Here is a 14,463-nt window from a genome sequence, read left to right on the forward strand (position 1 = left end):
TAATGTAAGGGCAACTGCTGCAGAGTTGTTATATATTATTGGTTTTTACTGCAACTCTCTCCTCGCTGGCTTACCTTTACATAGGCTATCCCCCCTTCAATCCATCATAAATGCTGCTGTCAGATTCATCCACCTTATGAACCACTCATTGTCTACTACCCCTCTTTGCCAATCCTTCCACTGGCTTCCGCTCACCAAATGAATTAAATTCTAAATTATCCATCAGCTCATCCCCCACAGTTATTACCTTTTGTATCTCTTGACCTCCATCTTAGATTGTAAGCTCTAATGAGCAGGACCTCTTGATTCCTACTGTATTAAATTCTACTGTAAATGTACTGTCTGCCCTTATGTTGTAAATTGCTGCATAAAATGTTGGTGCTATATAAAGCCTGCATTATTAATTACATGTTTTGTTTCATCAATACTTTTTATTAAAGATATTGTAAATAAATTACAAGGCAGAGTGGAGAGTTCAGACAACATATAATAAAGGGCATGATAATACAAGTTAAAATATAAAAATATATACACAATACAAGTGCATTGTCCGATGTGCAAATTTCATCATCCTCTCCACAAGGTAAGAAAGAAGAGGGAGAAGGGCAAAAAGGGGAAAAAAAGGGGGGGGATTGGGGTTGGGGTTAGGGCTGGTAAGAAGGGGGGTTAAGGGACAAATTTAAAGAAAATAAGCATTCAGTCATACTGTTAATCTGCCCAAAAAAACTTTAATATACCATGCACATTACTAGTGTTGAGCGAACACGGACTGTATTGTCAGGTTTAAAATCCGTGTTCGGTAATTTTATTTCCTGTATGTAATGGCGCGGTTTTAATGGCGGGCTTTCAACAGCCAATCAACAAACGTTTAACTGGTGTGCTTTAAGCCATCCCAGCCATGCCTACTAATGTATTAGTAGCTATGATTGGCCAGCTGAAGCATGTGACCCAGGTCTTTATAAGCTCGAGAGACACAGCGCGGTGCGTCAGTCTGCTGTAGTGTAGGGAGAGAGCACACATCATAACGGTGCTGGCTGCTGCTGATTAGGGACAGACAGGGAAAAACAACATTGTGCCGAAAAGAATGCAGGGACAGGTCGGAGTGTAGGCAGGGAAAGATATTTGAGCATTTTAGGGACAGGCTGGAGAGATTAGGCAGGGAGAGATTAGGAGACACAGGACAGAACAATCGTCCGTTAGCGATCTACATCGTGTGGGGGGTGGTGCAGTGAACGATCTTTTTGCCCTCACTTGAGACCACTGAGGAGGAGGGAGAAAAAAAATATTTTTATCAGTCTGTTGTGTGCAGCATTTAGCTATATTTTACTACAGAGTGCAGTTCTAATCTGCTATTTAAAAATTACAAATTTAAAGGGGAATTTTTTTAAGAGCACTTGCCATGCTCTTAACTACATTTTGCGGCCATTTGCATTACTCTAGCCCTTTCCATTGGTTTTTTAGAGCCATTTTAGTGCCTAAAAGTTTGGGTCCCCATTGACTTCAATGGGGTTCGGTGTCCGGGTAAAGTTCGGGAAAAAGTCCGGGTCACGGACCCGGACTTTTTTTTCAAGTTCGGCCGAACCCGCCGAACACGGACATCCAGGTGTCCGCTCAACTCTACACATTACCATTTTTTAACACCACTCTTGGCCTTTTTTAACACCACTCGTAATTACCATCTCCTGCCACGAATACTACCTCCTGCACCTGTTGCTGACCAGCCATCCATTGCTATCTCCTACCATCACTGCAAGCTTGCCAACATTACTGATTCAAGCTCCCTATACAGCTCTAGTCCAATTCTTCAGAACTGTCAGGGTGCCGCCACAGCTAATGTTTCTGAAGTTGCTCCTGAGCTGCCACATTTAAAAATCTGCATGGTCATTTTTGCATAGAGCTACAGTGTTTGCTGCATATCATGTTGCTCTGGCAATGTCAGGGTGCAACAACTATTGTTCTTGCAGGTGCTTTTTAGCTGCCACATTTGTGTTTTATTTTCTTTTTTTTTTTTCTTTTTTTTTATGCAGGGTCATTACTGCATAGTGCCTCATTGTTTGTGGTATGTTATGCTGCTCCAGCAATGGCAGGATGCTACTACTAATGTTTACATCGTTGCCTTTCATTTGTAAAATGATAGTGATTTAATGCAGACTAAAACATGTTCTTTGTCCCCAATTTTTAACCTAATAATGCACCATTATTTCAAAATATTCTGGCTATTGCCTCTATGAAATAGATATAGATTTTTTAAATAGATTTTTTACATTAAAACCTCCCTCGTATTTCCACAATAAGCTCTTGGCTGCTAGAAGTGCTTACATACTGTGCATGGAGTAAGCAAAATATGTTGCTGACATAATTTTTGTTAAATATTGCACTCTAATGTCTGCATCTTGGTTTAAACCTGCCTGGCTTCTCTCCTGTTAAACATGGGGTACATTAAGATTTGTAAATCTTTAACATTTAAAACATTTTAAACAGATTATTGCAAAACTGTCTGTGCAGTAATATAATATTCCTTCTTTTTTAAAGTGAAATGTAAACACATTACTTTGTTCTCTGTCCTGAAAAGCTACATGAGATAAATATTTTATTAACTGAGACTTCCCAGAAACTCATTAAAATTACCACATTCCTTCAGTCTTAATTATAAAATGCAGAAGTTAATGGGGATAAGATTTTGCCAATGGGGTCTAAAAGATATTTTTGAATTTTAACATTAACTGTGTGTCATTTTAATTCCATCAGAACCAGAAAAATAAAAATGTTTCCTTTTTTTCTTTTGATTTCTTCAAAGATAGATGAGGATGGGGTTTAGCTAACATAGTCTACAAGAAATTGTAGAAATACTACTTATGTTATGTGCAACATATTATTTCTATAATCGTCAAAACAAATACAATTTAAATTTGGTACAATTTATTTTAAATTGTCATGTGGTTTTGTACCATTTGTTCTGGTTCTGTGCCATTAGGAATGGTAGATGGTATATATATATATATCTATACAGTGTGCAAAATATTCCTTTATTTATCTAGTGTGAAAAATACTCTTTACTGTACATATTTGACCTGAGCAGCTGCATGCTTTGTACCTTAACCCTTGGATCACACCATTTTTTAGTGCATTTTGTCAGAAATGCACTACAGTCCATTTAACATGTTTTCCTATAGATCTACTGTAGTTCACAGCTGTGTGTTTTGAGTCAGTGCGTTTTTTTTTTTGGAAAGGGTCAGGGATTTTTTTCATGAAGCAGATTTCATTTTATGTGTAATAGACTTCAGCAACCGCAAAAGAAAAGGAAGTGTTGCATTTTTCATGAGTTGTTTATGTGTTTTTTCGGTGTGTTTTGCGTTTTTTTATCGCTTATAGGAAAGTATGATATTTCTGCTCATGGAGTGCGACTTTGATGTAACTTTACACTTCCTGGCAGGAACTATTTCAAAATTGCTGCAACTTTAAGTCGCATATATTTGAAGGGGTTATATTGCAATCATTGGGCTGTGACTTGTCATGCAACTTTATGTGTCCAAAGTCACATGTTAAGGTTAGGATTAAGGGCTAGGGTTAGTGTTACATGTTAGAGTTAAGAATAAGAGTTAGTGTTAAATGTTAGGGTTATTGTTCTCCAACCCTAACTCTAACCCTAACTCTAACCCTTAACACTTACTCTAACCCATAACCATAACCCTAACATTTAACCCTAACCCTAACGGTTAGGGTTAGGGTTAGAGTTAGGGTTCGGTTTAGAGTTTGAATTAGCGGTAATTGTAAGGGTTAGAGTTACTGTATGGTTAGCAGTAATTGTTAGGATTAGTGTTAATGGTAATTGTTAGGTTTAGGGTTAACAGTAATTATTAGGGTTCTAACCCTAATGATTCCCACTAACCCTAACCTGTCATATTTTCTTATTGGCAAAAACAAAGCAAAATTCAAAACACATCAAAAATGCTTCAAAAATGCAAGTTTAAAATACAAAAACGTGTAGCGCAACCTGCATAAATGTGAACCTAGCCTAAATGTGGCCTAATGCAAAAGAAATGCTGTCTATGTAGTGTGTTGTGGACAATATTTATTCCTTTTTTTCTGTGTCACATATATTTAGATGTGAATTTGAAAGATGAAAAGTCACATATATTTGATGAGCCACACCTGGGCATTATTCCATGAGCATGACTAAAGCTCAGGTGTTGAATCCAAACTTTATTCAATGGGAGCCAATTAGTATAAAAAAGTTCTTGCCATTTTTCTAGGCTAACAGGCTTGGGATTGTCAAACATGGCATGGGGTGTTGGGTAATGCCCTGGACGGCATGTACCAAAGCAAAAAAAGTTTAAATTTATTTTGTCTGGAAGTAGTAATTTCAGTAATGTTTAAATGAAACATTAAAAATGCTGGAGAATGTCATTACCTTGCCTATGAAGTGGCATATCTGTACAATGTATACAACCTACCACAACAACACTGACTTTTACAAATAAAAAGGTTTGTTTAAATTGCCAGCAAAATGACAGCTTTTCTGGATGACATGACCATACTTGGTCAATGACATCACTGGGATATGCATGACTAGACATGCATCGGCGGGTGGCGTTTTTTTCCTTTCAAAGGGTTAGTGAGCACTGGGCATGATTAGTGACATGATGATCTACATCACTGGACAACGTAATTGATGACGGATGTACATTATTGAAATGAATAGGGATACTATGGGAGTTCGTATCTGGGTGTCAATTATGGTTAAAGGGGGTCTTCAAGATTCCAATACACTCTCCGCCTGTAGACCCCCACAACCACTGGGCCAGTGTTGTGGGGAAAAGGCCCATGGGTACCCCCATGTTGAGGGCATGTGGTCTGGTAAAGTTTAGGAAGTGATGGTCAAGTTCATTTCCCCTTTGCTGGCCCACCAGGCTGCATGCTCAGATAAGGGTCTGGTATGGATTCTTGGAAGAAGACTCACACTTTCTTTCTCAAAACCAAACCAGTCTAAAAGGGTCCGGTAAAGAATTTGGGGACCTCATGCCATTCTTTTCTTGCATAGGGTCCCTCCCTTGGTTCACACCAGGCCTAAGAGTCTGGTATGAATTAAAGATGATGATTGAACCTATTCCATGTTTTTGCATTTTCCCCACCCTTTTGCTTACTGCTTACATGACCATGGATTCCCAACCATGTGTGTGTATGGGGCTAAAATGTCACTGGTTATTAAGGTGTGAACACTGGAACAGCCAGGGATCAGTCTGAACCTTGTGTTTGGACCACACTGTCAGCCCATCTCTGCATTGGTGTTTCTCTATCAATACATACTACTGTACACATTTGCTGCCTTGTATCTTTGACATAATCCAATAAAAAGATTTCTGGATAAAAAGTACCTAATTTCTCAATCTTCAAATGTATCCTACTAAAATGGCTTACATGTGTCTGTGTAATATATCTGCTTTGTGTCTTTGACATAATCCAATTATGTTTTTCGTTATGAATCAACAATGAATTATCTCTCCCTCTTCTATTGTTTCTTACAAAAAAGGCTTTCATGTGTCTGTAATATTTCCTCTATTTTGTACCTGACATAATCCACTGTAATTTTTATTTCTGGATAAAAATGCCTTTTCAAATGCAGCCTGCTAAAAAGGCTTACACAATGCGCATCATGTCTATGCAGTATTTCTGTCTTTTGACTCTGAAACAATCCACTGTAATATCTAGTGATTTTTTTTTAACTTGCCTTGTCTCTCCTTTAACATTGCTGCCCAAGTTAGCTGCTTACCTACTTTCCAACCCCTATGCTAGATGTCAGACTTTTGTCTCTGAAATTTCTGCAGTGAAATAAAAAAAAAGGCGCTAACAGGTTCACTTGTTCACTAAGCCAGTGGTAGGCAGCCTTTGAGAGGTAGAGATCCACCATGACAAAATGGATAACAGAAAAGATCACTGGGTTGCCGCAGCTTTTTTTTAACTGTTAACTAGCAATTCCCCAGAGGTCAGTAGTGGGTGGAGCAGTATCCAGAGGGCAGTATCCAGAGGTCAGTAGTAGGTAGGGCAGTGTACAGCGGTCAGTAATAGGTAGGGCAGTGTAACAAGGTCAATAATAGGTTGGGCAGAGTACAGAGGTCAGTAGTAGGTTGGGCAATGTACAGTTGTTGGTAGTGGGTAGGGCAATTTACAGAAGTAAGGAGCATGAAGAGCAGTGTACAGAGATCTGTAAGGCAGATGAGAGGGGTTAGCAGGACAAGGGTTAGCAGGGCAAAGGACAGGGGGTCAGGAAGGCAAAGTAAAGAGGGGTTAGAAGGGCCTGGTACAGAGGGTCAGAAGAGCCCAGTACAGGAAGTTTTGGAGGGCACAGGGCAGGGGGTATAGAGAATGGAAATGGGGGGTCAGGAGAGCTGGGGAGTCTTGAGGGTAGAGTACTGTAGGGTCAGGAGAGCACAGTAGGGTCAGGAGAGCATGCTACTGGATCATCAGGGGGGCACGGTACAGGAGGTTAATAAGGCACAGTCCTGGGGGGGTCAGGGCACACTTCAGGGTGGTCTGGAGGGTACAGTACTGGGGGTCATGAGGGCACACTATAGTTGTGGTCTGAAGGGTATGGAACTGGGGGTTCAGGAGGGCATGGTACTGGGAAGTCAGGAGGGCTTAGGGGTCTGGAGGGCACAGTCCTGGAGGGTCAGGAGGGGCATCCAGAAGAGTAAGGAGGGCACCGAGAGGTGTCAGGAGGACATGGTACAGGGGGTCAGAAGGCCACACAGAGGAGTCAGGAGGACATGGTACTGAGAGTCAGGAGGCCACACAGAGGGGTCATGATGCCACACAGAGAGGACAGGAGGATATGGTACTGGGGGTCAGAAAGCCACACAGAGGGGACCAGAGCCTGCACAGGGGTTAAGCAGGACATGGTATTGGAGGGCAGAAGGCCACACAGAGAGGTCAGGGGGACATGGTACTGGAGGGTCAGCAGGGCACACAGAGGGGTAAGGAGGGTTATCGTACTAGGGATCAAGAGGGTACAACAAGTGTTTTCCGTATGCAGAGGTGTGCAGGAAAGCGTCTGTGGCACAGGTACCTGTTTTGGTGTGCTGATCCAGCTGGTCCTCCTCTCTCGACACATGATGTCACCCACGAGCACACCAATTTGAATGAACTGGTCAGGGTGACTGCCGGGGATCAGAGCACTGCACCCAGTGGGACTTGAGCCTGAGCTTGCTGCTAGTACATCATAGGCAGCAGAGGCATCCCCTGCTCTGCCCCACAGCCGCACCTTTAAGGGGCATGCTGCGGGGCAGGGAATGTCTCTGTCTATGCTTTCCATGTTGAGCACTTCTCTGTGCTGTTTGCCAACTAGGGATGCGGGAGGAGGAGCACTTGCGAGTCAGCAGGGTCGGCAGGGTCAGCAGGACAGGGGCTTGATCATGATCTACCTGTCACCTGTCCGTGGTTGACAGGAACGTGGCATTCGATAGGTTGCCGATCCCCGCTTTAGGCGATTCATTACAGCGGTGCAATAATTTTGCTATTCCAATTAGCTGACTTTTTTATGAGAAAAGTATGGAGGCTACCAATGCAAGCCTCCTTTTGAAAGTGACAGATGCCTGCCTGCGTCTGACTTCAGTATGTTTCAGTTACAATCCTGAAACAAGCATGTTCTCAGAAAAGTGTCAGAAAATTATCTTTTTACTTGTTCCATCTTAGGGCCTTAAAGAATATTGAAGCATTGACTTCAGCAATGGCAGCCTCCAGCAGTCACAAGTTACAGGGACACTAACTGTTCACCCAACAATGGATGGGAAGGGAAAACATGATTGTATGACTTTGTTTTTCCCATTCACTGAAATAAGTTCTAAAGTCTGGAAACAAGCTACAACTAGGGACAATTATAAAGCACAATGTTTTTTTGTTTTTTTTTATAAATGTGCAAATTTTGTTTAAAGTCATTGAATGGCTGCCGCAGTTCATATTTAGTAAAACAATATTAAATGTACATGATTTTGCAATCTAAAAAAATGGGCATTTATTTATTGTTTTACACCAGAGCCTGCAAAGCATTGCACCTGCGATAAGTGGATGGCAGGTGCAATTTCAGGCTCCTGCAAGCACTGCTGACAGCTCTCTGCCCATACCTCCATACAGGCAGACAATTACTGAGCTGCAGGAAGTTTCAGTGAACTATGAGGGTGCTGATCAGCACGCTCATAGCTAACTGAGAACAAAAGCTATCTGCTGCGGTGGCAGACAGGACTTGTAGTTTATTCATTCATAGAGCTATGTAAATAAATGATTTAGCTGTGTGGAAGGAGCCCATCACAGGCTGTATTATTTTTTAAATGTGATAGTGACTGTGGGGAGAAGAACCTTCGCCTGCTGTCACAGGGAATGGCGGAGGGGGTGAGGTGGGGGGGTGCTGAACATGTTAACCACTTGCCGACCAGTAGGGATGATTGAACTTTTGAAAAGTTTGGTTCGACCAGAACACCCAAACTCCCCGAAAGTTCGGGTCCAGATTCCAGAACCCCATTGAAATCAATGGGACCCGAACTTCAGTAATCAAAAAACACCATTTTGAAGCCCTAAAACCCAATAAATGCCCCTAAAAAGTGCCTAGGGTGCCTAGGGTTCTGGGTCATGCCCCAGGGACTATTAATCACTCAAAAAAAAATGGATTTTTGTAAAATCTTACCGTAAAATCCTTTTCTCTTAAGCTCATTGACAGACGTAGTCCTCCTTGATTAATATCAACTCGGGTTATACTGCCCTCTACAGGAGTAGGACTAGACAGGAAAGAAAACGTTCTGGCCACACCTTAGGGGCAGTCCCAGAGGGTATATCCTCTCTCTCTCTGCTACAGCAAATCAGTTATGTCACAAAGCAGTGTTTAGAGAATTGAACCCAACCCAACTCAAAAACAGAGGGGCGGGTACTACATCTGTCAATGAGCTTAAGAGAAAAGGATTTTACGGTAAGATTTTACAAAAATCCATTTTTCTCTGTCGCTCATTGACAGACGTAGTCCTCCTTGATTAATATCAACTCGGGACGTCCCAAAGCAGTACCACAAATGAGGGGTGGGAAAATGGAAATCAAAATCCAATCTAGAAGGCCCAACCGGTGCCAACTAGAAGTTTTAAAGGCTCATCAATCAAAGGATGAGACTCAACTGAAATTCCACGGAAAAAAACCCTCGAGGTAGACCACCGGTCTCCTCAAATTGCGGCCTGCAAAACCTTGCGGCCAAATGAGGCATCCGCCGATGCCATCACATCAACTTTATAAAATTTTGTAAAGGTATGCACCGACGACCAGGTGGCCGCCTTGCACACCTGGACCACTGACGCCTGATGGCGGTAGGCCCAGGAAGTACTGAGCGCTCGAGTGGAGTGCGCCTTAACAGGGAACGGAGGATTCCGACCCCTAATCGAATAAGCCTGTACCACCGTCTGTCTAATCCATTTGGAGATAGTCGTGGCAGATGCAGGCAACCCCTTTCTGGGGCCATCCGTGATCACAAAAAGTGAATCCGTCTTACGGAACGATTCCGTAGCCTTCAGGTATACCCTGATTGCCCGAACCACATCCAAGGAATGCAACGCATATTCCTGAGGATGAATGGGCTGAGGACACAAGGAAGGTAGCACAATATCTTCATTCAGATGAAAATCTGAAACCACCTTAGGAAGAAAGGATGGCTTCGGATGAAGAACTACCTTATCCCTATGAACCACTAGATATGGGGAATGGCATGATAATGCAGCCAGTTCTGACACCCTGCGTGCAGAAGTGATAGCCACCAAGAAGGCCACCTTCTGGGATAATGTAAGCAAGGGAATCTCCCTGATATTTTCAAAGGGAGGTTTCTGCAGAACCGACAAAACCAAATTAAGATCCCAGGGCGGTAAGGGCACGCGGACTGGCGGAGCCAAGTGCCGCACCCCCTGGATGAAATTCCGCACCAAGGAATGAGTAGCCAAAGGCTTCTGAAAGAAGATTGCTAATGCTGAAACCTAACCCTTGATGGTGCTCAAGGATAGTTTCTGCTCAACCCCCTTTTGCAGAAAAGCCAAGATTCGGGTCACCGAATAGGTACGTGGGGGAAATCCCAAAGATTCACACCACGCGATATAAGTCTTCCATGTGCGATAATAGACTTTGCTGGAAGTCGCTTTCCTTGCTTTAATTAGAGTAGGAATAACTGAAGCTGACACCCTCTGTCCTTCAGTACCTGGGTCTCAATGGCCAGGCCATTAAAACCAGCGACTGTAAAGCACGATGGAAGATCGGTCCTTGAGACCGCAGATCCTCCCTGAGAGGAAGTCTCCAAGGAGCGTTCGCGACTAGCATGTCCAAGTCGGCCTGACCGGCTTGACAAGGCTAGCCTAGAATTTCCAGGATAACTGGAGTTCCCTCCATCTCTATCCTGCGGAGAAATCTCAGCAGCAATCTGAGAGGAGGGAAGACATATAGTAGCTGACACTGCCTTTACAGGCCGTTCAGCGCGTCTGCTGCATCCGCTAGAGGATCACGGGCGCGCGTTACCAACCTCTGCGCCTTCCTGTTAAGCTGATATGCCAACAGATCCACCTCCGGGATGCTCTGATGAAGACACAGATGGTGAAATCCTTGGTGATCGACCTAAGTCATCACCCTGATATTGTCTGACTGGATCCGAACCAGGCTGCCCTAGAGCTGCTTGGTCCAGGCAATCCGACAAAGTCTGATCGCTCTCTGTTCCCACACATTTATCAGAAACTTGATTCCTATCAGGAGTGATGATTTCTCCTGGTTGAGCATTAGAGACCGAAGTCACCAGACTAGAGGCTCCTTGGTCCGCTTGCTCAACCGGATCCGATTCCTGAGGGAACTGAGAATGATCTTTGGAAAGGGTAAAGAAAATGATCTGTTCAGGGAACGGGAACTAACGCTCCCTGTAGCACCTAAATTTTGGAAGGGAAGAATCGCACCGGTAGCAGTGATCGACACTCGATCTTGTATCCTGATCGTATGATCTCCTGAACCCCTTAGTCCGGGATTCAGGAAAGCCCTAGATCTGAACACCGGTGAAGACGTCCCCCCACCCCTAAGCTGGGTGGGGGCGCACCTTCAGGCTGTATTAGCCTTAACTTCAGGTTTGGCTGAGTCGGGCTTTTGTTTGCCCGACCAGCGCCTCTTGAACCCTCCTAGAGGGGCTTTGACTTTCCCGCTCGCCCCAGCGGAGCGAACGAACCCTTTATGAGCGGCAAAGAAAGGTCCACGCTTGTTACGAGGTCCTTTAGCTTTAGCAGCCTGCGGCAAAAGAGTGCTCTTGCCCCCAGTGACATCCTTAATGATCTCATCTAGGGTGGCCCCAAATAGGCGATTCCCCTGAAAGGGGAGATTCGCCAAGGCTTTTTTGGAACCTAGATCCGCCGACCAGAATTTTAACCACAGCACACGTCTGAGGACTACAGCTGACATCGATGCATGCCCTAACAAGGGGGTGGCATCCAGGGCTGCGTCACAGACGAACTGCAGTCCTTGTATAATTTGTTCCATCAAATCAGATGCTGCCTGGGGGATACCTTTCCCCTTTAGGTCATGGCGTAACAATTTTGCCCATTCCGTTAATGTCTGTGAAACTAAACCAATGACAATCACTGGTCTAAAGGCTGACCCTATCAGGGAAAAAATAGTGCGGGACTCCGCTTCCATTTTCTGATCCACCGGATCCTTAAAGGACGGAGCATCCTCCAACGGGATAACAGTGGCTTTATTCAGTCTGGAAATAGGTGGATCCACCACTGGTGGTAAAGTCCATTTCTTAATGAGGGATTCCTCAAACGGATAGCGTCTAGCAATGCGCTTGGAAACAGTAAGGGTACATTTTGGATGATCCCATTCCTCTTTAATTTTATTACCAAAACATTTGGGTAAGGGAAAAACCTTCGCCGTCTTGGTAGGTTTACTAGTACCAAAGGGAATTTCCATCTCGGTTACCTCTGCCGGTAAAACCTCAAGTCTTAAGGTTTCCCGGACCGGCACAACTAGTGTGTCCACCAATGCTTCTTCTTGTGCTATGGCGGAGGCAGGAACGTCCTCCTCACTGTCTGAGGAAATTTACCTGAGACAACAGCCCCTGCAGAGGGACCTGCAGCTGCAATGACCATCTCAGAATCTGAATAGGAAGTATCAGATGAAATAGGGGTAGGCGGGGGTCGCTTTCTTGACCCCCGCCCCTGACAGGCCATCTCCACCCGGGATACCAAAGACTCCAAAACTGCTGTAAATGCATCAATATTCTGTGAACTGGAGGGTCCTGCGGCCACCTCGAGGGGATCAGGTGGGGGTACCTGTGTGGCAGGGTCCATGATTATTCCAGACACTTGCTTTTTTTTTTTTTTTCTTTAGACCCCCAGAGCCACAGCGCCCCTCAGTGTTACCTGCTTTAGGACCCCTACAGAGAGAGAGAGAGACCCCAAGGCTCACCACTTGATGCTCAGAAGTTTCAATACAACCTGTTCCAGCACTGTCTATTACAGACAGGAAGTCTTTGGCTGGCTTTTACCGGGTAAAAGGAGGCGGCTCCGCCCCTTTACACACCTTCTGGCGCCTCCCCATAGCTCCTCGAGGTGTTTGGTCACCTCAAACATGGCCGCCCCCATGCTGGAGACACGAGGCTACGCCAATATGGCGGCCTCGTGCGATCTGCAAGACAATGGCGGCGGCCTGTGTAGGATAGCGGCGGCTAGCAGCGGCCTGCGGGATGTATGTATTCGGCCTGGCGGCCTGCGGGAGTGCCTCGGCCCCACAAACTTCACCATGAATGGTGATAAGCCTGGCCGGCGGTACAGGACCCTGGCGGGCCGCATGCGGTCCGTGGGCCGTCGGGAGGCTGTGCAGCCCGTGGAAGTGACCGGTTGCTGGAGGAAAGGCGATCTGGACTGCAGTAACTCAGGCATAGGCATCGGCCTGTGTACACCTCTGACAGGTAGGATACCTTTTACTTCAATAGTAATGCCCTTTTAGTACTGCCACTGACTTCAGTCACCATTACAGTCTTACAATGACTTTAGATAGTCAGCTCCCAAACCAAGCCTCCTGGTTTCTATTCACAAAAAATCACACTTAAATTGGGGGATCTGTGACCTGTTATAGGATAGAGGGGAGACCCAACCTACCATCCCAGAGAGGGGCCCGTGTCCACCACAAACCCGACAGGGGGAGAGGGGAAACATTCTACTCACCATACCGGAACCAGGCGGGCGCCAACTCCTGACAGAACCCCTCTCCACCGGGGTGGGGGGGGCTGTCGACCAATACGGACGCAGTGACTCTGTTAGTCATTGGCGTCCAGGCGAGACGTTTAACTCGCAGGGTCAGTCCCCGTCCAGTGGGACTATGTCGCGGCCGACCCAGCGCGGAGCTATGGCCTGCACGCGCTCGTAGGCTGAACTGGGGTGACCACTGGATCTCAACATCCAGCCCGTCCCCCAGTTCCAGCTTGCTTGCTTGAAGATCTCACAGGAACACTGGAGAAAAAAGCTGTCTAAAAAAATCTTTCTAAGAAAAAAATCCTGCCAGGACCGAAGATCCTAGCAAGGCATCTAGGTCCTTACTCCTAACTAGACAGAAAAAAAACTGATTTGCTGTAGCAGAGAGAGAGAGGATATACCCTCTGGGACTGCCCCTAAGGTGTAGCCAGAACGTTTTCTTTCCTGTCTAGTCCTACTCCTGTAGAGGGCAGTATAACCCGAGTTGATATTAATCAAGGAGGACTACGTCTGTCAATGAGCGACAGAGAAAAGTTCTTAAAAATTGTCGTTTTTGATAGAGAGCCAATTATTGAAAAAAGTATTGAAAAAAAAATTAGATTTCTTTGGATTTAGTGTCTGGGGGGGGGGGGGGTCTAAAAAGTGTACCTGTGAAGTTTCAGCCCTGTAGCATGTCCTGAACCAGAAAAAAAAGATAATTTTTCTTAGAATTTTTATTAGCGCAGGGATGTGGCTCCGCTTCTATCACACCTATATGTGTGTATGTGTATATATACATATATGTGTGTGTGTATATATACCGCTACACAGAAGTTCAGATGTTATGCCTGCCTCCAAAGACACCCAAAAAATGCCCAATAAACGCCTGCAACAAAAACGCCCAGGTGTGTTGTTGCAGGAGTTTATTGGGCATTTTTAGGGCGTCTTTGGAGGCAGGCATAACATCTGAACTTCTGTATAGGGGTATATATACACACACACATATATGTATATATACACATACACACATATAGGTGTGATAGGAGCGGAGCCACATCCCTGCAAATAATTTCATTAGCACATGGATGGGGTTCCGCTACTTTCACACCTATATGGCGGAGCCACATCCCTGCTCTACTGCAATTCTAAGACAAACAATCTTTTTCTTATGGCGGTCACCCTGACATGGATGAATTCGGTCACCCTGGCATACAAGGAGCAGAGCCCCATCCCTGCTCTACTAAAA

This window comes from Pelophylax lessonae (genome assembly GCF_965119305.1).
Source record: "Pelophylax lessonae genome assembly, chromosome: 1".
NCBI classification, from domain to species: Eukaryota; Metazoa; Chordata; class Amphibia; order Anura; family Ranidae; genus Pelophylax; species Pelophylax lessonae.